This window comes from Oncorhynchus nerka, linkage group LG24, assembly GCF_034236695.1.
Source record: "Oncorhynchus nerka isolate Pitt River linkage group LG24, Oner_Uvic_2.0, whole genome shotgun sequence".
NCBI classification, from domain to species: Eukaryota; Metazoa; Chordata; class Actinopteri; order Salmoniformes; family Salmonidae; genus Oncorhynchus; species Oncorhynchus nerka.
This window is the reverse complement of record NC_088419.1, coordinates 45,044,021-45,071,664: the sequence shown is the minus strand read 5'-3', so window position 1 is coordinate 45,071,664 and position 27,644 is coordinate 45,044,021. Positions and strand designations below refer to the sequence as shown.

Below are 27,644 nucleotides of genomic sequence, written 5' to 3'. Positions count from 1 at the left end.
GCTGCATCAATTATTGATGACGGACTATGACCTTCATTATTTATGACGTTAGGGTTTCTGTTCACTCAGCATATACAGTCTGTTCTTTAGACATATTCACCACTGGTGTTGGCACAACCACTCTGTTCATTCGATAGTGTATTTTCACTACTGGTGTTGGCACAACCAGACTCTGTTCATCAGACATATTCACCACTGATGTTGGCACAACCACTCTGTTCATTAGACATTTTCAACACAGTTGTCATGATGCTGGCCTGGGGGTAGGTGACTATTGTAAATTCCTTGGTTAACACAGAGACTATGGGAACAACAAAAGGTGGGGGGAAATTAACCATATTTTGGTAATCCAACCAGTTGAACTGTGCGTTTGTACTTAATGAATATGATGTCAGTTCGGTTGTCATTTGAGACATTCTCATAAATGATAGGATTACATAAACTGTACAGTGGAAAGTCTACACATTATAGTTATCAGATTCACATGGAATTGTTGTGCAATTTAAATGTTTGAATATGAAATTATTTGTGAGGGGATGAAATGTGATTTTAGCTTCTAAAATGTGACAATTGGGTTTTCATGAGTGAATTAAGCCCGACTCAGTGGCCCGCCCACGTGAAGGGACATTGGTTATAAACTATGAAACACACACTCCTTTCCCTTCCTATATAAAGCCTTGACGACAATATAACTTCCTGTTCCGGGGACATAAAGGTGACGGCCTTGACGTTAGAACGGCAGGTGACACCTACAGAGCAAAGCCAATCTCAGCTACCTAACGAAATTAGCATTGAATTCCCACGTGAAGAGGACGATCGACACTTCGAATATGATGAATTTCGACTATACCAGCCAGAAAATAGCATGAGCATATAAGCATGGCAACGGAGTATGAACTTTGAACTCTGATTCACTCCAGCCGCCAAGCGTGGACTGGGAAAGGACAGACTGAGTATACCGTCTACCACACAGGTATTTAGTAAATAAATAATTAAACCCAATTTTGTATTGCTGATTCAACTTGTTAGCCAGGGTTCGTGAAGATAACCAAGAATTTACAACTTTCAGATGACACTAAAATAAGGTGACGATTAATATTGACTGCAATTGTGTAAAATATTACTAGGTCTTTAAGAGTCTATTCGGAAGATAACTGCTCTAAATAAATAAATATTATTTTGTGGTGCCCCGACTTTCTAGTTAATTACATTTACATGATTAGCTCAAGAAGGTAATATTAATTACAGAGAAAGTATTTTGTGGAATAGCATGTCATATCACTTAATCCGGCATAGCCAAAGATATGACACAGTATTACTGGACCAATAGGCCAGCCAGCTCTAGAGGTGTTGAGTAATAATGGACTAGCGGGCCAGCTCTAGAACTATTCCAGTATTACTGGTTGCCTGTCCAGCCAGTGTTATTGTGGCCTAGGAGCTGTGCCAACACAACATGGGCAGCACTGCAATCTGAGCACCTGTATGCTGCCATGCCAAGGCTCCTGTTGTGATCAATGCTGGGCAGAGGAACAGCAGGCGAAAGGAGATGGGGCAGAGTGCTAAATGGCGGCAGTGCTATATGGTCAATGTGCTATCGCCTATTACTCTTATTGTATGTGAGAAATTATCATGGGAGAGAAAGGGTAAGGGAAGCATCCTGTATGCCAGGAGCTGGGTTGATGCCTGTTCCAATTTCAGTCATTTCCCTTTAGTTTTGGTTGGCAAGAAGATAGCTGTTTCTGAGCATCTAATCAGAGCATTTGTAAGAGCACTGACTTATGAATAATGCAAGGGGGTCTTGGCATTGTATCACAAATAGGCTTAATTATAATTAAGGTCTCATTTAGACCTGTCTCCTGAGACCGATGAGCCTATCTAGGTATTCCATATGCATCCCTGTGGAGTAGAGAGACTCTGTAGCTGTGTCTGAGACAGCAGACCTAGCTAACTGACAGGGGCCATGTCCGAATACGCATACTAGCGTTCTACATACACTATACACCACGTTCAAAAGTTTGGGGTCACTTAGAAATGTACTTGTGTTTTAAAGAAAAGCACATTTTGTCCATTAAAATAACATCAAAATGATCAGAAATACAATGTAGACATTGTTAATGTTTTAAATGACCATTGTAGCTGGAAACAGCATATTTTGAATGGAACAAAAACATAGGCGTACAGAGGCCCATTATCAGCAACCATCACTCTTGTGTTCCAATGGCACGTTGTGTTAAACTAATCCAAGTTTATCATTTAAAAAAAGCTAACTGATCATTAAAAAACGATTTTGCAATTATATTAGCACAGCTAAAAACTGTTGTGCTGATTTAAAGAAGCAATAAAACTGGCCTTCTATAGACTAGTTGAGTATCTGGAGCATCAGCATTTGTGTATAGAGACAAAGTATAGAGATAGAGAGGAGTCGCAATTCAATGGCTCAAACACAAGACATATGTGGCAGGGTCTACAGTCAATCACGGATTACAAAAAGTAAACCAGCCCTGTCGCGTAAAGCCCTGTGCATATTTGTAAATAACAGCTGGTGCACGAAATCTAAGGAAGTCTCTAGATTTTGCCTGCCTGAAGTAGAGTATATTGTGATAAATTGCAGGCCACACTACTTGCCAAGAGAGATTTCAGCTATACTTTTTGTGGCTGTTTATTTACCACCACAGACAGATGTTGGCACTAAGACCGCACCCAGTCAGCTGTATAAGGAAATAAGCAAACAGGAAGCCACTCACCCAGAGGTGGCGCTCCTAGTGGGCGGAGACTATAATGCAGGGAAACTTAAATCAGTTCTACCAAATTTCTATCAACATGTTAAATGTGCAACCAGAGGGGAAAAAAATTCTAGATCACCTGTACTCCACACACAAAGACGCGTATAAATGTCTCCCTCGCCCTCCATTTGACCACAATTCTATATTTCTGATTCCTGCTTACAAGCTCAAATTAAATCAGGAAGCACCAGTGACTCGGTCTGACTGTTTGGTGACTGTTTTCCTATCACAGACTGGAATATGTTCCGGGATTCTTCCGATGGCATTGAGGAGTACACCACATAAGTCACCGGCTTTATCAATAAGTGCATCGAGGATGTCGTCCCCAAGGTGACTGTACCTACACATGCCAACCAGAAGCCATGGATTACAGGCAACATTCGCACTGAGCTAAAGGGTAGAGCTGACGTTTTCAAGGTGCAGGACTCTAACCCGTAAGCTTACAAGAAATCCTGCTATGCCCTGCAACGACCCATCAAATAGGCAAAGCGTCAACACAGGGATAAGATTGAATCATACAACATCGGCACCGACGCTCGTCTTATGTGGCAACTATTGCAGACTACAAAGGGAAGCACAGCCGCGAGCTGCCCAGTGACACGACCCCACTAGACGAGCTAAATCCCTTCTATGCTCGTGTCGAGGCAAGCAACACTGAGGCATGCATGAGAGCATCAGCTGTTCCGGACGACTGTGTGATCACGCTCTCCGTAGCATACGTGGGTAAGACCTTTAAACAGGTCAACATAAACAAGGCTGTGGGGCCAGACGGATTACCAGGATGTGTGCTCCAGGGATGTGCTGACCAACTGGCAGGTGTCTTCACTGACATTTTCAACATGTCCCTGATTGAGTCTGTAATACCAACATGTTTCAAGCAGACCACCACAGTCCCTGTGCCCAAGAACAAAGGTAACCTGCCTAAATGACTACAGATCCGTAGCACTCATGCCAGTAGCCACAAAGTGCTTTGAAAGGCTGGTAATGGCTTACATCAACACCATTATCCCAGAAACCCTAGACCCACTCCAATTTGCATTCCGCCCCAAAAGATCCACAGATGAGGCAATCTCTATTGCACTCCACACTGCCCTTCCCCACCTGGACAAAAGGAACACTTATGTGAGAATGCTGTTCATTGAATACAGCTCAGCGTTCAACACCATAGAACCCTCAAAACTTATCACTAAGCTAAGGATCCTGAGACTATACAGCTCCCTCTGCAACTGGATCCTGGACTTCCTGACGGGCCGCCCCCAGGTGGTGAGGGTAGGTAGCAACACATCTGCCACGCTGATCCTCAACACTGGAGCCCCCCAGGGGTGCGTGCTCAGTCCCCTCCTCTACATTTTGTTCACCCACGACTGCATGGCCAGGCACGACTCCAACACCATCATTAAGTTTGCAGACGACACAACAGTGGTAGGCCTGATCACCGATAACGACGAGACTGCATTTAGGGAGGAGGTCAGAGACCTGGCTGTGTGGTGCCAGGGCAACAACCTCTCCCTCAACATAACCAAGACTAAGGAGATGATTGTGGACTACAGGAAAAGGAGGACCGAGCATGCCCCCATTCTCATCGACGGGGCTGTAGTGGAGCAGGTTGAGAGCTTCAAGTTCCTTAGTGTCCACATCACCAACAAACTAGAATGGTCCAAACACACCAAGACAGTTGTGAAGAGGGCACGTCAAAGCCTATTCCCACTCAGGAAATTAAAAAGATTTGGCATGGGTCCTGAGATCCTCAAAAGGTTCTACAGCTGCAACATCGAGAGCACCCTGACTGGTTGCAACACTGCCTGGTACGGTAATCGCTCGGCCTCTGACCGCAAGGCACTACAGAGGGTAGTGGGTACGGCACAGTACATCACTGGGGCAAAGCTGCCTGCCATCCAGGACCTCTACACCAGAAGGTGTCAGAGTAAGACCCCAGCCACCCCAGTCATAGACTGTTCTCTCTACCACCGCATGGCAAGTGGTACCGTAGTGTCAAGTCTAGGAGAAAAAGGCTTCCGAACAGTTTTTACCCCCAAGCCATAAGACTCCTGAACAGGTAATCAAATGGCTACCTGGACTATTTGCATTGTGTGGCCCCCCTGTCAGATCTAGAATCATAAGTATTTCGCTACACTCGCAATAACATCTGCTAACCATGTGTATGTGACCAATAAAATGTGATTTGACTTGAAAAAGTGTTCAACAAATCAAAATATATTTTATATTTGACATTCTACAAAGTAGCCACCCTTTGCCTTGATGACAACTTGGCACACTCTTGGCATTCTCTCAAGCAGCTTCATGAGGTAGTCACCGGGGATGCATTTCAATTAACAAGTGTGCCTTGTTAAAACTTGGAATTTCTTTCCTTCTTAACGTGTTTGAGCCAATCAGTTGAGTTGTGACAGGGTAGGGGTGGTATACAGAAGATAGCCCTATTTGGTAAATGGCCACGTCCCTATTCTGGCAAGAACGACAGTCCATCATTACTTTAAGACATGAAGGTCAGTCAATACGGAAAATGTCAAGAACTTTGAAAGTTTCTTCAAGTGCTGTCGCAAAAACCATCAAGCACTATGATGAAACTGTCTCTCATGACCCAGAGTTACCTCTGCTGCAGAGGATAAGTTCATTTAGTTACAAGCCTCAGAAATTGCAGCCAAAATAAAAGTAACAGGCACATCTCCACATCAACTGTTGAGATGAGATCTTAATGGTCAAATTGCTGCAAATAAACAACTACTAAAGGACACCCATAAAGAGAGACTTGCTCGGGCCAAGAAACATAAGCAATGGACATTAGACCGGTGGGAATCTGTCCTTTGGTTTGATGATTCCAAATTTGAGATGTTTGGTTTCAACTGCTGTGTCTGAGATGCAGCGTAGGTGAACGGATAATCTCTGCATGTGTGGTTCCCACCGTGAAGCATGGAAGAGAAGGTGTGATGGTGTGGGGGTGCTTTGATGCATCCCAGGTGACTACCTAATGAAGCTGGTTGAGAAAATGCCAAGAGTGTGCCAAGTTGTCATCAAGACAAAGGGTGGCTACTTTGAATAATCTCAAATGTAAAATATAGACACTGTCAGTGATTTATTTAGAATTCAGGGCACAGTTAACCAGCATGGCTACCACAGCATTCTGCAGCAATACACCATTCAATCTGGTTTGTGCTTACTGGGACAATCACTTGTTTTTCAACAGGACAATGACCCAAAACACACCTCCAGGCTGTGTAAGGGCTTTTTGACCAAGAAGGAGAGGACCTGGCCTCTACAATCACCCTATCTCAACCCAATTGAGATGGTGTGGGATGAGTTGGACCGCAGAGTGAAGGAAAATCTTCCAACAAGTGCTCAGCATATGTGGGAACTCCTTCAAGACGGTTGGAAAAGCATTTCTCATGAAGCTGGTTGAGAGAATGCCAAGAGTGTGCAAAGCTGTCATTAAGACAAAGGGTGGCTACATAGAAGAAAACATTTTTTTAAATATAATTTGATGAGTTTAACACTTTTTGGGTTACTACATGATTCCATATGTGTTATTTCATAGTTTTGATGTCTTCACTATTATTCTACAATATAGAAAATAGTAAAAATAAAGAAAAACCTTTGAATGAGTAAGTGACTGGTACTGTATATTGTACATTGGAGGTACTTACCAAGACGACATTCAATGTTCCTGATTGGCCTAGTTACAGTTTTAACTTAAATTTGCTTGAAAATAATCTCTGGCTAGAAAGAATAATGTGCAAATGTTGTACAATCCAGGTGTGTAACCACTGACAAAAGGTGATTCTAATATGCTTTGACACAGGTGTGAATACTTATGTAAATTAGATATCTGTAGTTCGTTTTCAATACATTTGCAAACATTTCCAAAAATAAGTTTTCACTTTGTCATAATGGGCTATTGTTTGTAGATGGGTGAGAGAAAGAAATATTTCAGAAGGCACTATGGACATATCTGTATATTTACCACATCTGTACATACTGTGTCTACCTCAATTACCTCGCACCCCTGCACATCGACTCGGCACTGGTACCATGTGTATGTAGTCAAGTTATCATTACTCATTCTATATTTATTTCTCGTGTTATTATTTCTTTTTTTTCTCTCTGCATTGTTGGGAAGGGACTGTAAGCATTTCACTGTTAGTCTCGACCTGTTGTTCACAAAGCATGTGACAAATAACATTTTATTCTGATAATAGCACTACAATGGCCAATAAGCTGTAGGAAAAAAACAATAAGATCTTACAGTATTTGCCTCTAGTTAATTACAACCGAATCACTGATTAACCTAATTAAAAATCCACTTTAGAAAATGTTGTGCAATTGAGTGGAAACTGCCTCTGGTCTTGGGACTGACATGGAGAAGGATGAGAGGAAGTGGATGTGTGGCTAAAGTGGCCAAACGAGCCGTGACAGCTGCAGCTGGTGCTAACTTCTCATAGACGGCTTCTCTGCTCTGTGTGAAGAGGGAAATGGGTGTCCATTTTGTGCCCTCTCATTGAATTAATGAATGGTCTGATTCTGCACACACACAACACTGGCAGTTGCCAGCGGTTACTGATGGTGTCCCCGCTGTGTGGTGCCCTGTGGCAGTGCCAACGGGCATAAAATGTCAGGCAGTCAGAATAGAACACTGGGACAAGGTTGGCCTGAGTTTTATTATGGACCTCCCGAGTCCACTTCTCCAATCGATCAAGAGTGATTCCTTTAACATTAGCCAAAGAGAAGGACCCTTTTGAAATTGGATGGATGGAGAAAGACAGCACACACACCCACATGCATACACACTCACAGCAGCACAGCCCACTGAGTCGTGGGTTGGAGTTCATTCTCTCCACAGAGGCTTTTCTTCTCTGTAAATGGAAGGTTCTCACACAGGGGTCAGATTGTGGGGCGTCATGTGACCTGTGTCTCATGACAATTGAAGTCCCCCTGATCCCTCCGTCCCCGTTAAGAGTACAGTAACACGGGTGGAGTGGAGTGCTAGAGGCGTCCCTAAAGGAGTCCCTACAGACCCGGGTTCGATCCTGGGCTGTATCACAACCGGCCGTGATCGCGAGTCCCATAGGGCAGCGCACAATTGGGCCAGCGTCGTCCGGGTTAGGGCTCTTCGCCCTCTAGCAACTCCTTGTGGCGGGCCGGGCGCCTGCAAGCTGACCTCGGCCGTCAGTTGAACGGTGTTTTCTCCGACACATTGGCTCCCGGGTTAAGTGTGCAGGTGTTGAGAAGCACGGTTTGGCAGGTCATGTTTCGTAGGAAGCATGACACAGCCTTCGCCTCCCGAGCCAGTTGGGGAGTTACGGCGATGAGACAAGATCGAAATTGGGGAGAAAAAGGTCAAAAAAAAAATAAAAAAAAATAATAAATATATATAATAATCACACTGCTGTGCTTAATGCTGGACTGGACATTCTCAGCATTCATACTGTACATGTAGAGAGAGAGGATGATGGGGTAGGGAGGGAATGAGAGAGAAAGAGAGTAGGGTGGGGAAGAGAGATGTGGAGAGATAAGATTGAAAGTGTGAGAGGGAGAGTAAAGATAGAAAGTGAGAGAGTATAGAGAGAATGTGAGCGCTAGATAGTGTATGTGAGAGAGCGAGGGTGTGAGAGAAAGAAGATTCAGAAAGCATCTGCGTCACTATGACTATCTTGCGTTATCATTCTATACGATTGAGTCAGTGAAGGCGCTGGCCTTCCACTTATTCTGCTATTATATTGAACAATGATGAGGTCATCAATTTGTAATGCCTGCCAAACACTTCTGCCAGCCCTGGGAACCTGATGAGATTTTTAGCCGGCAGAGAACCGTTGGTTAAGGTAGCATGTGTCATTTAGTTAACTTTAGATTAAGGATGGCTTCCCGGGTGGTGCAGTGGTTAAGGGCGCTGTACTGCAGCGCCAGCTGTGCCATCAGAGTCCCTGGGTTCGCGCCCAGGCTCTGTCGTAACCGGCCGCGACCGGGAGGTCCGTGGGGCGACGCACAATTGGCCTAGCGTCGTCCGGGTTAGGGAGGGCTTGGTCGGTAGGGGTGTCCTTGTCTCATCGTGCACCAGCGACTCCTGTGGCGGGCCGGGCGCAGTGCGCGCTAACCAAGGTGGCCAGGTGCATCACTATGGTGTTTCCTCCGACACATTGGTGCGGCTGTGTTAAGAAGCATGACTTTCACGCATGACTTTCAACCTTCGTCTCTCCCGAGCCCGTACGGGAGTTGTAGCGATGAGACAAGATAGTAGCTAGGATTGTAGGATTGCATTGCCTAAATAGCAAACTTCTGAAACTAAGATCTGACGCATCAATATCCATCACATCCGTTATGGTAAAAAAGGACACTGACAATGAAAAGAGAGAAACCAATGAAAGGCCGTGTTAAACCTGGGAAAGTTAGCTTTACAGAGAAAGTTTCAAAATGATCCAATATAAAAGGTGCATGTTTCACAAAACCTTTTCCTAAAAAACATTATGCATGTTACATTGTCACCCTCCCCATCTTTACAAGACCATGGAATACGCAAACAAAATCAAGACACTTGTCTGTATTGCCTCATCATCTTCATAAATAGCATTGAGGGACAAACAAGCTCTGTGAAAAATTATTGACTACTTTGAAATGGCCAAAATACATGCAATTTCATACTTAAACCTTTCAAATAAAGCATGAACTCCAATACATAGAATACCTTAAGGATAAGTGTAAACATGGTTTCACTTGAAATTACAAACTTTATTTGGGTATGCTCAGGTTGACCTTCCAATGGAATCGGCCGCATGTCTCACCTCTCTAAAGCAGAAATCTGGATATGGATGTGTTGTATCACTATGGACATTGTAATCTCTCTGATGGTTGTTTTTTGGCCCGTATAGTGTTGGGAGATGGCCAACTGCTGAAAGGCAAATGTCAATGTCAGTCTGATACCACGGTACTAACCATTCACACAAAATGTTGTTCTGGTAGAGATTAATAGAAAGTGAATGGTGGAGAAAAAAAATCTAGGATGAATAGAGTCTGAGTCTTTTCCAGGCTGCTCTAACATGGTTAAAGTCTGACATTTTGATCAACTTCTTTGGTTCTCCCTTTTATCTCTTTCTTCTGAGTCTAGGCTAAAGGCTTCCACGCGACAACCTGTTTGAATAATGCCATTATTTTTTTTGTTGCTAAATGTAGTGTATTGTGCAATTGTGCAATTGCATTGGACATTGACATTGGGGAAAATGTGTCATTTCCTGGGTCTTGACATTGAATCGTACTTTATAACTTAGCTAGTCATGCTGGCATTAGAACAAGCTTTGAAATGATGCCCACGTGACCCAGATTCCGATTTATAAAAGGACAGTTTTTGGATTGAGTAAACCACATCAGTAATTGTGTGATGGCGGGGATGCAGGCTGTGTTCCAAACAAAACAACTAAAAGTGTGCTTGCTCTAGTTCCTCAACGGCACAGCTAGGAGAGCATATTTTAGTCATAAAAGTCCATTGAAATTACTTAGGAACTGTGCACACTTGTGAGAGGTATGTGGCCACTTGGAGACACCAGTTGTCATAATGATGATAATGTCCAAATAGGCTGTTTTCAGAGAGAGAGCGAGAGACAGACCTACATACCTCTATCTCTCCTCCTGAGGTTGAGACACACAAATGAGGGCCTTGGTCACCCTGAGCCAACATGTACATAAGCACGCTGCTCTGACTCCTGACTTTATGGGAACAGGGGGAGGAGGAGCCATGTGGGTCACCCCAAAGGGAAAACCTCTGCCTGCACCTAAGGGCCTGCTCTATGACACCTATCATACTGGCTTGCAAACTGGATATAAAGAAGCATTACATTGCACTGTGCTATTAACCTTACTTAGCTGTGAGAGAAACCGCCTGGCCCCACTGTAATACATCATATGAGTCGATCACACACACGCACACACACACACACACCACTTGCCAGATGCTGCCATACCCGTGTGGCTCGGAGCAAAGAAGCACAAATACAACCGTGGTTAGTGTCTTGTCGCGCGATTCTGAAGCGCTGCCCACAGAGGGAAAAGGTTGGGAATTTGGAAAGCTCACCTAATTAAAAGATCTGAATGGCATACTGCCTCTTACCCCTCCTCCCCCTTACTTTTCTTCTGTTCTTTTCTCACCACGCTCCCTCATGGAACAGCACTTGCTCCTGAAGGAAATAACTTAATGAGCCACAGACGGCTAATAACGCTGAAATCCATCTGTCAGCTTCACAGCCCTCATGCTTCAACACCTTTGCTTGTGAGTGTGTGCGTGTGTGTGTGTGGTAACATGAGGTTGGTAGCACCTTAATTGGGGAGGACGGACTCCTGGTAATGGCTGGGGCGGAATGGTATGAAATACATAATGGTTTACATTAGGGCTGGGCGATATATCAGATGAATTCAATGAATCAAAAACATTTTGGCGCAATATTTCAAATGCCTGTATTGCAGAATGAAGTTTATAAAAAAAAAATTATGAGCGTTTGTGTCCGCTTGTTATGAAGTTAGGCAAGTTCCATCAATAAGGCTGCTCTGAATGGATCAACACTTTTCATTTATCCAGTAAACTCATAACTCGCATCCCTTTCTCTCACTCATCAGCATAGCAATTATTTATAAGGTAGTATCTATAATGTTAAATCATCACTCTAGCCAGTATTTACAGTGCATTCAGAAAGTATTCAGACCCCTGAACTTTTTCCACCGACAGAGATGGCCGCCTCGCTTCGCGTCCCTAGAAAACTATGCAGTATTTTTTTTTTTTACGTGTTATTTGTTACATTGGTACCCCAGGTAATCTTAGGTTTCATTACATACAATCGGGAGGAACTACGGAATATAAGAGCAACATCAACTCACCATCATTACGACCAGGAATATGACTTTCCCGAAGCGGATCCTGTGTTTTGCCTTCCACCCAGGACAATGGATCGGATCCCAGCCGGCGAACCTAAACAACTTCGCCATAAAAGGGGCAAACGAAGCGTTCTTCTGGTCAGGCTCCGGACGGGCATATCGCGCACCACTCCCTAGCATACTACTCGCCAATGTCCAGTCTCTTGAGAACAAGGTTGATGAAATCTGAGCAAGGGTAGCATTCCAGAGAGACATCAGAGACTGTAACATTGTTTGCTTAACGGAAACATGGCTCACTCGAGAGACGCTATCGGAGTCGGTGCAGCCAGCTGGTTTCTTCACGCATCGCGCCGACAGAAACAAGCATATTTCTGGTAAGAAGAGGGGCGGGGGGGTATGCCTTATGATTAACGAGACATGGTGTGATCATAACAACATACAGGAACTCAAGTCCTTCTGTTCACCTGACTTAGAATTCCTCACAATCAAATGTCGACCGCATTATCTACTAAGGGAATTCTCTTAGATTATAATCACAGCCATATATATTCCCCCACAAGCAGACACATCGACGGCCCTGAACAAACTTTATTTGACTCTATGTAAACTGGAAACCACATATCCTGAGGCTGCATTCATTTTAGCTGGGGATTTTAACAATAATAATCTAAAAACAAGACTCCCTAAATTTTATCAGCATATCGATTGTGCAACCAGGGCTGGTAAAACCCTGGATCATTGTTATTCTAACTTCCGCAACGCATATAAGGCCCTTCCCCACCCTACTTTTGGAAAAGCTGACCACGACTCCATTTTGTTGCTTCCAGCCTACAGATAGAAACTAAAACAAGAAGCTCCTGCGCTCAGGTCTGTTCAACGCTGTTCTGACCAATCTGATTCCACGCTTCAAGACTGCTTTGATCACGTGGATTGGGATATGTTCCGCATTGCCTCCAACAACAACATTGACGAATACGCTAATTCGGTGAGCGTGTTCATTAGAAAGTGCGTTGGCGATGTCGTACCCACAGCAAGTATTAAAACATTCCCAAACCAGAAACCGTGGATCGATGGCAGCATTCGCAGGAAACTGAAAGCACGAACCACTGCTTTTAACCAGGGCAAGGTGACCGGAAACATGACCGAATACAAACAGTGTAGCTATTCCCTCCGCAAGGCAATCAAACAAGCTAAGCGTCAGTATAGACAAAGTAGAGTTGCAATTCAACGGCTCAGACACAAGAGGTATGTGGCAGGGTCTACAGTCAATCACGGATTACAAAAAGAAAACCAGCCCCGTCGCGGACCAGGATGTCTTGCTCCCAGACAGACTAAATAACTTCTTTGCTCCCTTTGAGGACAATACAGTGCCAATGACACGGCCCGCTACCAGAACCTGCGGACTCCCCTTCACTGCAGCCGACGTAAGTAAAACATTTAAATGTGTTAATCCTCGCAAGGCTGCAGGCCCAGACAGCATCCCCAGCCGCATCCTCAGGAAATGCGCAGACCAGCTGGCTGGTGTGTTTACGGACATATTCAATCAATCCTTATCCCAGTCTGCTGTTCCCACATGCTTCAAGTGGGCCACCATTGTTCCTGTTCCCAAGAAAGCTAAGGTAACTGAGCTAAACGACTACCGCCCCGTAGCACTCCCCGTAGCACTCACTTCCGTCATCATGAAGTGCTTTGAGAGACTAGTCAAGGACCATATCACCTCCGCCCTACCTGACACCCTAGACCCGCTCAAATTTGCTAACCGCCCCAATAGGTCCACAGATGACACAACCACACTGCACACTGCCCTAACCCATCCAGACAAGAGGAATACCTATGTGCGAATGCTGTTCATCGACTACAGCTCAGCATTTAACATAGTACGCTCCAAACGCGTCCTCAAGCTCGAGACCCTGGGTCTCGACCCTGCCCTGTGCAACTGGGTACTGGACTTCCTGACGAGTTGCCCCCAGGTGGTGAGGGTAGGTAACAACATCTCCACCCCGCTGATCTTCAACACTGGGGCCCCACAAGGGTGCGTTCTGAGCCCTCTCCTGTACTCTCTGTTCACCCACAATTGCGTGGCCATGCACGCCTCCAACTCAATCATCAAGTTTGCGGACGACACTAGAGTGGTAGGCTAGATTACCGACAACGACGACACGGCCTACAGGGAGGAGGTGAGGGCGCTCGGAGTGTGGGGTCAGGAAAATAACTTCACACTCAACGTCAACAAAACAAAGGAGATGATCGTGGACTTCAGGAAGCAGCAGAGGGAGCACCCCCCTATCCACATTGACGGGACAGTAGTGGAGAGGGTAGTAAGTTTTAAGTTCCTCGGCGTACACATCACGGACAAACTGAATTGGTCCACCCACACAGACAGCATTGTGAAGAAGGCGCAGCCGCACCTCTTCAACCTCAGGAGGCTGAATAAATTTGGCTTGTCACCAAAAGCACTCACAAACTTCTACAGATGCACAATCGAGAGCATCCTGGCGGGCTGTATCACTGCCTGGTACAGCAACTGCTCCGCCCACAACCGTAAGGCTCTCCAGAGGGTAGTGAGGTCTGCACAACGCATCTACCTGCCCTCCAGGACACCTACACCACCCGATGTTACAGGAAGGCCATAAAGATCATCAAGGACAACAACCACCCGAGCCACTGCCTGTTCACCCTGTTATCATCCAGAAGGCGAGGTCAGTACAGGTGCATCAAAGCAGGGACCGAGAGACTGAAAAACAGCTTCTATCTCAAGGCCATCAGACTGTTAAACAGCCACCACTAACATTGAGTGGCTGCTGCCAACATACTGACTCAACTCCAGCTCACTTTAATAATGGAAATTGATGGAAAAACTGTATCACTAGCCACTTTAAACAATGCCACGTAATATAATGTTTACATACCCTACATTAATCATCTCATATGTATATACTGTACTCTATATCATCTACTGCATATTGCCATCTTTATGTAATACATGTATCACTAGCCACTTAAACTATGCCACTTTTATGTTTACATACCCTACATTACTCATATGAATATACTGTACTCGATACCATCTACTGCATCTTGCCTATGCCGTTCTGTACCATCACTCATTCATATATCTTTATGTACATATTCTTTATCCCTTTACACTGTGTATAAGGTAGTAGTTGTGGAATTGTTAGATTAGATTACTTGTTGGTTATTACTGCATTGTCGGAACTAGAAGCACAAGTATTTCGCTCCACTCGCATTAACATCTGCTAACCATGTGTATGTGACAAAGCTCCTCATGGCTTGGTTTTTGCTCTGACATGCACTGTCAACTGTGGGACCTTACATAGACAGATGTGTGCCTTTCCAAATAATGTCCAAATCAATTGAATTTAGCACAGGTGGACTCCAATCAAACTTTTCAAGGATGATCAATGGAAACAGGATAAACCTGAGCTCAATTTCGAGTCTCATAGCAAAGGTTCTGAATACTTTTGTAAATAAGGTTTGAATTTTTAATATGTTTGCAAAAATTTCTAAAATCCTGTTTTCACTTTGTCATTATGGGGTATTGTGTGTCGATTGGGAAGGGGTCTGAATACTTTCCAAATACACTGCACAGGGTAGTGTGTTAATGTTACCTCATTAGCATAGCAGGTATTCATATGGAAGTGTTTATAATGTTACCGCATCAGCAATAGCAGGAATTTATATCGTAGTGTCATAATGTTACCTTATCAGCATAGTGTCACGTCTCGCCTCCTTTACGATTAGAAAGCGTGCGGAATGTCTTCACCTATTAACTTCAGCATATGAGCATGGCATACTAAGGCAATTCCATCACGGTTGCTGATTGACCTCTGGGGTCACTCATGCAATAAGCACTTTCTTTCTTTCGACAAATGGCCATGAATATATGGGATTATTCACATGTCAACTCAAAACCTTGTGTCAACCACTTGCTTATTTGCAGCACCAGTCTTCCAACGACCCTTCACCTCCACACCAGCACCCCCACCAACTGATCCCTGCTCTCTCAGTGGGTGGGTTTGATGCCAGCTAGCCAGCATTCTTCATACCTTGGCCGTTTCCAGTCAGCTATTTTATTTCTCGATGTAGCCCACATTTTTTTCAAAATGTAAATAATAATGCATTTAATTCATCCACTGTCTGAATAATTTCAGTTTTTTTCAAAATGATTGACTAGAAAGGCGTCTTGTTTCTCAAACCAGACACTCTAAACGTACTTGACGTTATCAGAGTGCGACGTATGTTTTTTGTTGTTGAACGCCGAGACAAACCTGTTGAACGCTGAAACATGAACTAAAGACCTCTGTTTAAAAGCGGAGTGTTTTTAGATACTTTCATTTTATTTTGAATCCTGAGGCTCTGTTGGGCTAAATTGCTGTGAGTGCTGCAATCTGTCCCAGGATCCAGCCAGATTCTGTATAGTGGGAGAGACGCGAAAGCGGGTCTCAAATGGAGGCCACTATTGAACGTTTCCAACGTTGCAGGGGCTGCGTTTATTTGGCTTTGATCCGGGACAATGTGGACCGCGTTGACTTTCAATGTAGCAACTGCTTGGTTGTGGAGGACTACAGGAGCAAAGTAGTTACTCTTAGCAAGCAAGTAGCAAACCTACATAAGCTACTGGGGACGCCCACCTACTTTTCCTTTTTCTTCCACCCCAGTATCCGGATGCCGCTCTGGTCTGGTGGAAGTTTCGCCACCGTGTCAGCTCTCCACAGCCGACTGGCCGGTGTTAGGCAGGATTCCATCCCCGAAGTGGTCTCCCCCTTCCCTGGAGAACAGAGCTGATCTCGACCAAACCAACCAGGCATGGAGGTACGTCACTCACCATGGAAGTCTAAGGCGGCATACTCTGGCAACAGGGAGTTGAGCCCGAAACTGACACAAACCAGAAACAGCTTTGCCACCCTGGATCCAGAGGTTCCGGCGCCTTCGTCCGTGGTGGCTTCCCAATCAAGATCAGATTTGGAGGTACCTGCGTCTTCGTCCTTGGTTCTGTATCCCTCTCCGGTGGCCTCTAACTCGGGTTCAGATCCTAGGAGCTCCCAGCCTCACCAGACCGTGAAGCTGCCTGAGACCAGCCCATTCAACATCACCAGCTGTCATCATAGGCAGCTCTATGGTGAGAAACATCTCGGTCCCCAAGGCAAAAACCCTGTGCTACCCAGGAGCATGAGTACAGGACATAACAAGGCTGCTTCCGACTGTTCTACCACAAATGCCGGGAGCTGACACTGTCATAGTCCATGTGGGGTCAAACAACATCAGGAGGGCTAGCTCGGAACATTTGAAAATGGATTTTAAAGAACTGATTTTAGCATGAACACTAAAAAAAACTGCCAATAATGTCAGGTCCAGTACCATCATTGGGCCGCGGGTGTGAAAGATTCAGCAGACTGCTGGCATTACACATCTGGAAAAGACTACTGTAGCTCTGCTGGAGTCACTTTTATTGATAACTTTGACACCTTCTGGAAACAGAAGATACTCTACAGGAATGATGGAGTCCATCTAAATAATCTTGACTCCTGAACAAACAAACAATGACTGGTAAATGATCCAAGACCAGCTCAGTTAATCCCTACCATTGCGACAATGAGTCGTCATAATGCTGCATCAAATGTACATGTTCTTAGGGGCATTGGCAAACACAATGTAAGTCATTTAAATGTAACCCTAATTGCACCGAATACATCTGTTAATCCTACAGTTAGTTATTGGAAGCAGTAATCATGAGTCTATAAACCAGAGTTACACTGTTAGCACTGAGGCGGTGTGCAATAGTAGGAAGACCACTTTATGCAGCTCACCCTGCACTAATCAGCTCCAATGTAAATTACATGAGTAAGTATACTTCTGATAAGCTTCCCAGTAAAGCATTAAAAACCATCAAGCAACACAGAAAAGTGCTACAAATAGCCCATATTAACATTTGTAGCCTCAGAAACAAGCTCCATGAGTCAATAACTTGCTTGTAACAGATGACATTCATATTCGGACTATCTCTGAAACTCACTTAGATAATACCTTTGATGATACAGTGGTAGTAATATATCTACCGAAAAGACAGAAATGCCAACAGTGGCGGTGTTGCGGCCTATATTCAGAACCACATTCCTGTAAAGCTTAGAGATTATCTAATGTTAATGACTTCAACAGTATTATGGCTACAGGCTCATCTGCCTCACCTAAAGCCCATTATTGTGGGAAGCTGCTATAGACCACCAAGTGCTAACAGTCAGTATTATTATTATTTTTTATTTTACCTTTATTTAACTAGGCAAGTCAGTTAAGAACAAATTCTTATTTTCCTCGATCCTGATAATATGTGTGAAATGCTTGATAATATATGTGAGATCAACAGAGAAGTATATTTTCTGGGTGATTTAAATAGACAGGCTATCATCAAGCTGCCCACTCAGGAAAAAACATCAAACTGTAACCAGTGCCTGCAACCTGGATCAGGTTGTCAGTAAACCTACCAGGGTAGTTACAAACAGCACAGGAATTAAATCATCAACATGTATTAAGCAAATTTTTACTAACGCTGCAGATATTTGCTTTAAAGCAGTATCCAAATCCATAGGATGTACTGATCACAATATAATAGCCATATCTAGGAAAAGCAACATTCCAAAGGCTGGGCCTAATATAGTGTATAAGAGGTCACACGAGAAGTTTTGTAGTGATTCATATGTTGATGATGGAAAGAATATTTGCTGGTCTGTGGTGTGTAATGAGGAGCAACCAGACATTGTACTTGACGTATTTATGAAACTACTTATTCCAGTTACTAATAAGCACGCACCCATTAAGAAAATGACTGTAAAAACTGTTAAATCCCCTTGGATTGATGAGGAATTTAAAAATGGTATGTTTGAGAGGGATGAGACAAAAGGTATGGCAATTAAGTCTGGCAAGCCCAACTGAATGGCAAACGCACTGCAAATTAAGAACTCATGTGACTAAACCCAAGAAAAAGAAACTACACTATGAAACAAAGATAAATTATATAAAGAATGATAGTAAAAAGATTTGGGGCACTTTAAATTAAATGTTTGGGGAAAAAGCCAACTCAGCTCCTTCATTTATTGAATCAGATGGCTCATTCATCACAAAGCCTACTGATATTGCAAACTACTTTAATGACTTTTTCAATGGCAAGATAAGCAAATTTATGGATGACATGCCAGCAACAAATGCTGACACTACACATCCAAGTATATCGGACCAAATTACGAAAGACAAGAATTGTACTTTTAAACTCCATAAAGTCAGAGTGGAAGAGGTGAAAAAATATGGTTGTCTATCAACAAGCCACCAGGGTCTGACAATCTAAATTACTGAGGATAAGAGCAGACGATATTGCCACATCTTCAATTTAAGCCTACTAGAGAGGGTGTGCGCCCTCAGGCCTGGAGGGAAGCTAAAGTCATTCCGCTACCTAAGAATAGTAAAAAACCCTTTACTGGCTCAAATAGCCAACCAATTAGCCTGTTACCAACTTCTGGGGAAAAAATAGTGTTTGACCAAATACAATGCTAATTTACAGTAAAAAAAAATGACAATAGAATTTCAGCATGCTTATAGGGAAGGACACTCAACAAGCACAGCACTTACACAAATGACTGATGATTGGCTGAGAGAAATTGATGATGAAATGATTGTGGGGGATGTCTTGTTAGACTTCAGTGCAGCCTTTGACATTATTGATCATAGTTTGCTGCTGGAAACACACAAGTTTTATGGCTTTACACCCCCTGCCATAATGTGGATAAAGAGTTACTTGTCTAACAGAACAGAGGGTGTTCTTTAATGGAAGCCTATCAAATATAATCTAGTTAGAATCAGGAATTCCCCAGGGTAGCTGTTTAGGCCCCTTGCTTTTTTAAATTTTTACTAACGACATGCCACTGACTTTCAGTAAATCCAGAGATTCTATGTACACTACACACATCAGCTACTACAGTGACTGAAATGACTGCAACACTCAACAAAGAGCTGCAGTTCGTTTCAGACTGGGTGGAAAGGAATAAGTTAGCCGTATATATTTCTAAAACTAAAAGCATTGTATTTTGAACAAAACACTCACTAAACCATAAACCTCAACTAAATATTCTAATAAATGATGTGTTGAGATGACTAAACTGCTTGGAGTAACACTAGAGATTTCGGTTTGAGAAGGCCTTTATAAAAAAAAATCTACACCTTTCTGGAGTTAGAACTCGCCGAGTCAGGAGTGTCTGTCTGCGTGCAATACCTGCTATGCGAGCGCAGGTGCGCACTACTGAAGGCTAAGAGCAGAGAAGCATTAGCGGATTGGAAAACCTTATGCGCCATGGGAAAACTTACGTTCTACACAACGTCTACTGGTCGTTGCACACCTGTGCTGAAATACATAATGCTGGTTTTTAGAGGTAACTGTTCTGTGCCTGCTCTTTACTCAATGCCATCCTGGATTAAATAGGCTGAATGATAAATGGGTGAGTGAATTATCTTCACCTTATGCCCTACAATTTGCAAACACTCCGACGAGACAATCATGTCAATACCACCAGGAACTTTGTCTCTCTCTGCAATTGCATTTGTACCACTCTCCAACGCCACTGGACCCACACTATTGAATGACTTTTTTTCTGTGTCGAAAAACTTGGTTCATTTTATTGACAATGGTGCTGGCTCCGCCAAGTCCTCATACATTGGGTAACTGAGATATATTGTTATGCTTTAATTGTTGATCTCTAGCAATGTGCAACCAAACACTGGGCCGGTAGATACCATGCAATCTCTACCGACTCCATATGACTTTAAAAACAGAGCAGGTTTTGGCCTCTTGTATGTTAATGTCAGAAGTCTATTTCCCAAAATAGACATGATTAGAATATGTGCCAAAACGACAAATGCAGACATAATGGTTTTATCAGAAATGTGGCTAAAGAAATCTGTGTCAAATAACTAGATTTCTATTGATGGGTACACGTTTTGTTGGGCTGATCGGATGAGTAAAGGAAGAGGGGTTGCAATTTATGTTAAATCCGAGTTTAACACCTCTGAAATTCTCTCGATTACCAAAGCCAAACATTTTGAATTGCTTGCGGTTAAAGTGAACGTATATAAGGACACCCACATCACTGTAGTCGGCTGCTACAGACCGCCCTCGGCATCGGGAGACACACTAAACTCTCTTTCTGATGTCCTGCAGACGTTAAATGACTCTGAATTCGTCCTTTTAGGAGATTTGAACTGGGACATGCTTACATCTGTATTGGACTCTTTTAAAGAACTGTGTGACTCTCTGAATCTCGATCAATTAATTAATGCGCCGACAAGACCGAATCCCAGAGCACCAAATAAATCAACTCCATTGGACATTATTCTAACGAATACCCCTCACAAATACACATCGACTGGGATATTCTGTAATGATGCCAGTGATCACTGTGCAATTGCTTGTGTTAGAAATACAAAAATAACCAAAGCCAAACCCCATTATATTTTAGACAGTTTGATGAGCAAGCATTCTTACATGATATGTACCATAAAATTGACAGAGTAAGTCTGATTCCTGATGTTGACACTGCCTAAGACTATTTTTTATTTTTATATTAAAATTGTGTCGATTTGTCATAAGCATGCCCCTGTGAAGAAATACGTATCAGTGGAAGGGACAATCCATGGTTTTCAAATAACTTGGCAGAATTCATTAGAAAGAGAAATATATCTTGGGCTCAAGCTAGACATACAAATGCTACTGTTGACTGGGCCTCCTTCAGAGCGCTAAGAAACAAATGTACAGGTTTGCTCAGGAAGTCCAAATCAGATTACTATTTTAAATGCAGTCACAGAGAACCTAAATAACCCTGCAGAGTTCTGGAAGCTAATCAAATCAGTGTCAGGTTCTAATGTATCCTCTGGCCTTCCTGACCATTTAATGATGTATTCTAATGAAGTGAACGATAAAGCTGATATTGTAGGGATTTTTAACAAGCACTTCATATCTGCTAGTTCAGTTTTTAATAATGGTGGGGCCCAGGCCTCTAATGTAAGCAATGTTACAGTCAACTATGATATAGGCCCTCATGTGAACCATTTTAACTTTGAGCCTGTTTCTTATACAGATGTAGACACTAAAAAGTCTGCAGGTCCAGACAACCTGGACCCCTACCTCTTAAAGATAGCAGCTGGTATTATTACTGTACCTGTAGCTCATATTTTCAACTTGAGTCTCTTGACCAATTCCATACCCAGCATTTGGAAATCAGCTTATGTCCTCCCACTGCTAAAGGGTGGAGATCCCTCAGATGCTAATAACTATCGTCCTTTCTCCAAACTCCCTATCCTTGCCAAAGTCTATAAATCCCTAGTTAACTCATAGTTTAAAAAATTCTCAATTGAAAATAACATACTGAGCGGGGTTCAGTCTGGCTTTAGATCGGGACACAGCACCACAACTGCAGCTATGGCAGTGGCAAACGACATCATTAACCTCTTGAGTTTAGGGGGCAGAATTTTGATGTTTGGATGAAAAATGTACCCAAATGAAACTGCCTATTTCCCAGGCCCAGAATATGCATATAATTGTCAGATTAGGATAGAAAACACTCTACAGTTTCCAAAACTGTCAAAATATTGTCTGTGAGTATAATAGAACTGATATTGCAGGCGAAAACCTGAGGAAAATCCAACCCAGAAGTGCTGTTTTTCCTGAAAGCTCTCTGTTCCATTGCATGCCTTTCCTCCATTTAAAGGGATATCAACCAGATTCCTTTTCCTATTGCTTCCACATGGTGTGAACAGTCTTTAGACATAGTTTCAGGCTTTTATTTTTTTTAAATGAGCGAGAAAGATCCAATCGCGTCGTTGGATGGCTGGGTGCCAGCAGCGTTTTGCATGTGCCAATAAAGTGGAGCAGACATTTTTCTCTCTCTCTCCTATTGAAAAAGCTACAGTCCGGTTGAGATGTTATTGATTATATATTGTAAAAACAACCTGAGGATTGATTATAAAAAATGTTTGACATGTTTCTACAAACTATACGGATACTATTTGGAATTTGTCTGCCCTGTCGTGACCGCTCGAGCCTGTGGATTTCTGAACATAAAGCGCCAACCAAATGGAGGTATTTTGGATATAAAATAAAACTTTATGGAACAAAAGGAACATTTATTGTGTAACTGGGAGTCTCGTGAGTGCAAACATCTGAAGATCAAAGGTAAGCGATTCAATTTATTGCTTTTCTGACTTTCGTGACCAATCTACTTTGCTGCTAGCTGTTTGTAATGTTTTGTCTGCTGAGAGAGATGTCCTTACATAAACACTTGGTATGCTTTCGCCGAAAAGCTTTTTTGAAATCTGACACGCCAGGTGGATTAACAACAGGCTAAACTGTGTTTTGCTATATTGCACTTGTGATTTCATGAAAATTAAATATTTTTAGTAATTTAATTTGAATTTGGTGCTCTGCAATTCAGCGGATGTTGACAAAAATGTTCCCGCTAACGGGATGGGTGCATCAAGAAGTTAATGCACTTGATTAAAAGCAACACTGTGCTGCTGTTTGTGGATTTAACAAAGGCCTTTGATTCAGTTGACCATGAATTGTTGCTAGCTAGACTCAAAAACATTGGTCTCAGTAAAGGGGCAGTAAATTGGTTTAGGAATTATCTTGGTGACAGAACACAATATGTATATACTAGCTTTCTTCAGATTAATATACAGTGGGGCAAAAAAGTATTTAGTCAGCCACCAATTGTGCAAGTTCTCCCACTTAAAAAGACGAGAGAGGCCTGTAATGTTCATCATAGGTACATTTCAACTATGACAGACAAAATGAGGAAAAGAAATCCAGAAAATCACATTGTAGGATTTTTAATGAATTTATTTGCAAATTATGGTGGAAAATAAGTATTTGGTCACCTACAAACAAGCAAGATTTCTGGCTCTCACAGACCTGTAACAGGCTCCTCTGTCCTCCACTCGTTACCTGTATTAATGGCACCTGTTTGAACTTGTAATCAGTATAAAAGACCCCTGTCCACAACCTCAAACAGTCACACTCCAAACTCCACTATGGCCAAGACCAAAGAGCTGTCAAAGGACACCAGAAACAAAATTGTAGACCTGCACCAAGCTGGGAAGACTAAATCTGCAATAGGTAAGCAGCTTGGTTTGAAGAAATCAACTGTGGGAGCAATTATTAGGAAATGGAAGACATACAAGACCACTGATAATCTCCCTCGATCTGGGGCTCCACGCAAGATCTCACCCCGTGGGGTCAAAATGATCACAAGAACGGTGAGCAAAAATCCCAGAACCACACGGGGGGACCTAGTGAATGACCTGCAGAGAGCTGGGACCAAAGTAACAAAGCCTACCATCAGTAACACACTACGCCGCCAGGGACTCAAATCCTGCAGTGCAAGACGTGTCCCCCTGCTTAAGCCAGTACATGTCCAGGCCCGTCTGAAGTTTGCTAGAGTGCATTTGGATGATCCAGAAGAAGATTGGGAGAATGTCATATGGTCAGATAAAACCAAAATGGGATTTTTCCTCACCGTTCTTGTGATCATTTTGACCCCACGGGGTGAGATCTTGCGTGGAGCCCCAGATCGAGGGAGATTATCAGTGGTCTTGTATGTCTTCCATTTCCTAATAATTGCTCCCACAGTTGATTTCTTTGCAAATAAATTCATAAAAATCCTACAATGTGATTTTCTGATTTTTTTTTTCTCATTTTGTCTGTCATAGTTGAAGTGTACCTATGATGAAAATTACAGGCCTCTCTCTTTTTAAATGGGAGAACTTACACAATTGGTGGCTGACTAAATACTTTTTTTGCCACACTGTATGTGGTGGTGGTGGAGTAGGGGCCTGAGGGCGTACAGTGTGTTGTGAAATCTGTGAATGTATTGTAATGTTTTAAAATTGTATAAACTGCCTTAAATTTCACTGGACCCCAGCAACAGTAGCTGCTGCTTTGATCCATAATAAATACAAAAATACAAATAGGGTAACCTGTCATCAGCATCTGGCTCTGAGGAGCAATCTGCAGAGACAATATTCTGTTGTCATTCAGTTAAGCCTGGTACTCAATTGAACTCATGTGGCCTTCCCTCCTTTTGTGCTGTGTGCACCTTCACCTTCCCATTTATAATGGAGATCTATACTGAACAAAAAATATAAAATGCAACATAGTAAAATTGTTGAGTCACAGTTCATATAAGGAAATCATTCAATTGAGATAAATTCATTAGGCCCAAATCTATGGATTTCACATGGCTGGGCAGGGGTGCAGCCATAGGTGGGCCTCGGAGGGCATAGGCCCACCCACTAGAGAGCCAGGCACACCCACTGGGGAGCCAGGCCCAGCCAATCAGAATGATTGGCGTTATCGCAGACATAAATACTCCTCAGTTTTGGCAATTATCCGGTGGCTGGTCTCAGACAATCCCACAGGTGAAGAAGCCAGATGTGGAGGTCCTGGGCTGGCGTGGTTACACGGGGTCTGCGGTTGTGAGGCCGGTTGGACGTACTGCAAAATTCTCTAAAACTTATGGTAGAGATTAACATTAAATTCTATGGCAACATCTATGGTGGACATTCCTGCAGTCAGCATGTCAATTGCATGCTCCCTCAAAACCTGAGAGGTCTGTGTCGTTGTGTGACAAAACTGCACATTTTAGTGTGGCTTTAATTTGTCACCAGGTGCAAAAATTTCAAAAAAACTGTTTTTGCTTTGTCATTATGGGGTATTGTATGTAGATTGATGAGGATATATTTTTATTTAATCCATTTTAGAATAAGGTTGAAACGTAAACAAAATATGGAAAAAGGCAATGGGGTCTGAATACTATCCAAATGTCTACTTCCGCAAAACATAAGATTAATCTGTAAAACAAATAGAGACACTATTTGGTTACAACACTGAAAGATGTTGGTGAAGAAACTTTTTAAGAGTCTACAAGAGATCACACTGGGCTACGCATTGCAAAGTTGACATGTTTGTTGACATTATAAAATGCATTCTGGGTGTCGAGTAAACGTCTGTCAGACCAAAGATGCTATAACAAAATAAGGTGAAGGGATGTTTCACTTATCTTTGAGTAAATTTGCATAAGCGAATGAAGGGAATTATGGTAGACAAACACACCCCCTTCAACATGCAGTTTGTGCGTACGCTGCAGAGACCACTGTAGAATGATCACATCATGTGTTGGTACGTGTCAACGGGTTACATTTGTAAAAAAAAAGAGGAATAATTCAAACGAGACTTGAAAGCCAGATCAGTGAGTAGTGCAAAAAAGCAGGTTAAACTATTTTGATATAATAATGCAATTATTAGTGGGTGTTATGGTTGTGGAAGGCTTATATTTAGCCTAAGTATTCATTAGACTATTGCTGACAGTTTGAAATGCAGTGTATTTGACCTTTAATTGTACAACAAATCTTGTTTAAAGATATGGCTTAAAAATCGAGATATATATCGTGAATCGCCCATAAATTAGAAAAATAAAAATCGAGATATGATTTTTAGACCATATCGCCCAGCCTCAGATTGTATTTGTTTGATGCCATTCCATTTGTTCCGTTACAGCCGTCCTCCCCTCAGCAGCCTCCTGTGGTGTGGGTCTGTGTAAATGTAACAGAGAAAGACTTTCACAAGTTTTTTGTTTTCACCTGCTGGTATAAAACCTCACAAACAAATCCTTGTGTAACTGACACACATAATTCCTTGTAAACTCAATATCCAAATCAAATCAAATTTTATTTGTCACATACACATGGTTAGCAGATGTTAATGCGAGTGTAGCGAAATGCTTGTGCTTCTAGTTCCGACAATGCAGTAATAACCAACAAGTAATCTAGCTAACAATTCCAAAACTACTACCTTATAGACACAAGTGTAAGGGGATAAAGAATATGTACATAAAGATATATGAATGAGTGATGGTACAGAGCGGCATAGGCAAGATACAGTAGATGGTATCGAGTACAGAGTGCAGTATATACATATGAGATGAGTATGTAAACAAAGTGGCATAGTTAAAGTGGCTAGTGATACATGGATTACATAAGGATGCAGTAGATGATATAGAGTACAGTATATACGTATACATATGAGATGAATAATGTAAACATTATATTAGGTAGCATTGTTTAAAGTGGCTAGTGATATATTTTACATAATTTCCCATCAATTCCCATAATTAAAGTGGCTGGAGTTGAGTCAGTGTGTTGGCAGCAGCCACTCAATGTTAGTGGTGGCTGTTTAACAGTCTGATGGCCTTGAGATAGAAGCTGTTTTTCAGTCTCTCGGTCCCAGCTTTGATGCACCTGTACTGACCTCGCCTTCTGGATGATAGCGGGGTGAACAGGCAGTGGCTCGGGTGGTTGTTGTCCTTGATGATCTTTATGGCCTTCCTGTGACATCGGGTGGTGGAGGTGTCCTGGAGGGCAGGTAGTTTGCCCCCGGTGATGCGTTGTGCAGACCTCACTACCCTCTGGAGAGCCTTACGGTTGTGGGCGGAGCAGTTGCCGTACCAGGCGGTGATACAGCCCGACAGGATGCTCGCGATTGTGCATCTGTAGAAGTTTGTGAGTCCTTTTGGTGACAAGCCGAATTTCTTCAGCCTCCTGAGGTTGAAGTGGCGCTGCTGCGCCTTCTTCACGATGCTGTCTGTGTGGGTGGACCAATTCAGTTTGTCTGTGATGTGTACGCCGAGGAACTTAAAACTTACTACCCTCTCCACTACTGTTCCATCGATGTGGATAGGGGGGTGTTCCCTCTGCTGTTTCCTGAAGTCCACAATCATCTCCTTACTTTTGTTGACGTTGAGTGTGAGGTTATTTTCCTGACACCACACTCCGAGGGCCCTCACCTCCTCCCTGTAGGCCGTCTCGTCGTTGTTGGTAATCAAGCCTACCACTGTTGTGTCGTCCGCAAACTTGATGATTGAGTTGGAGGCGTGTGTGGCCACG

The 27,644-nt window shown here is 42.9% G+C and overlaps 1 protein-coding gene across 1 annotated transcript in view; it reads right to left on the bottom strand.

Moving 5' to 3' along the window:
* Positions 1 to 27,644, bottom strand: part of LOC115108040 (actin-binding protein WASF1) — a 149,585-nt gene that overhangs the window by 108,909 nt on the left and 13,032 nt on the right.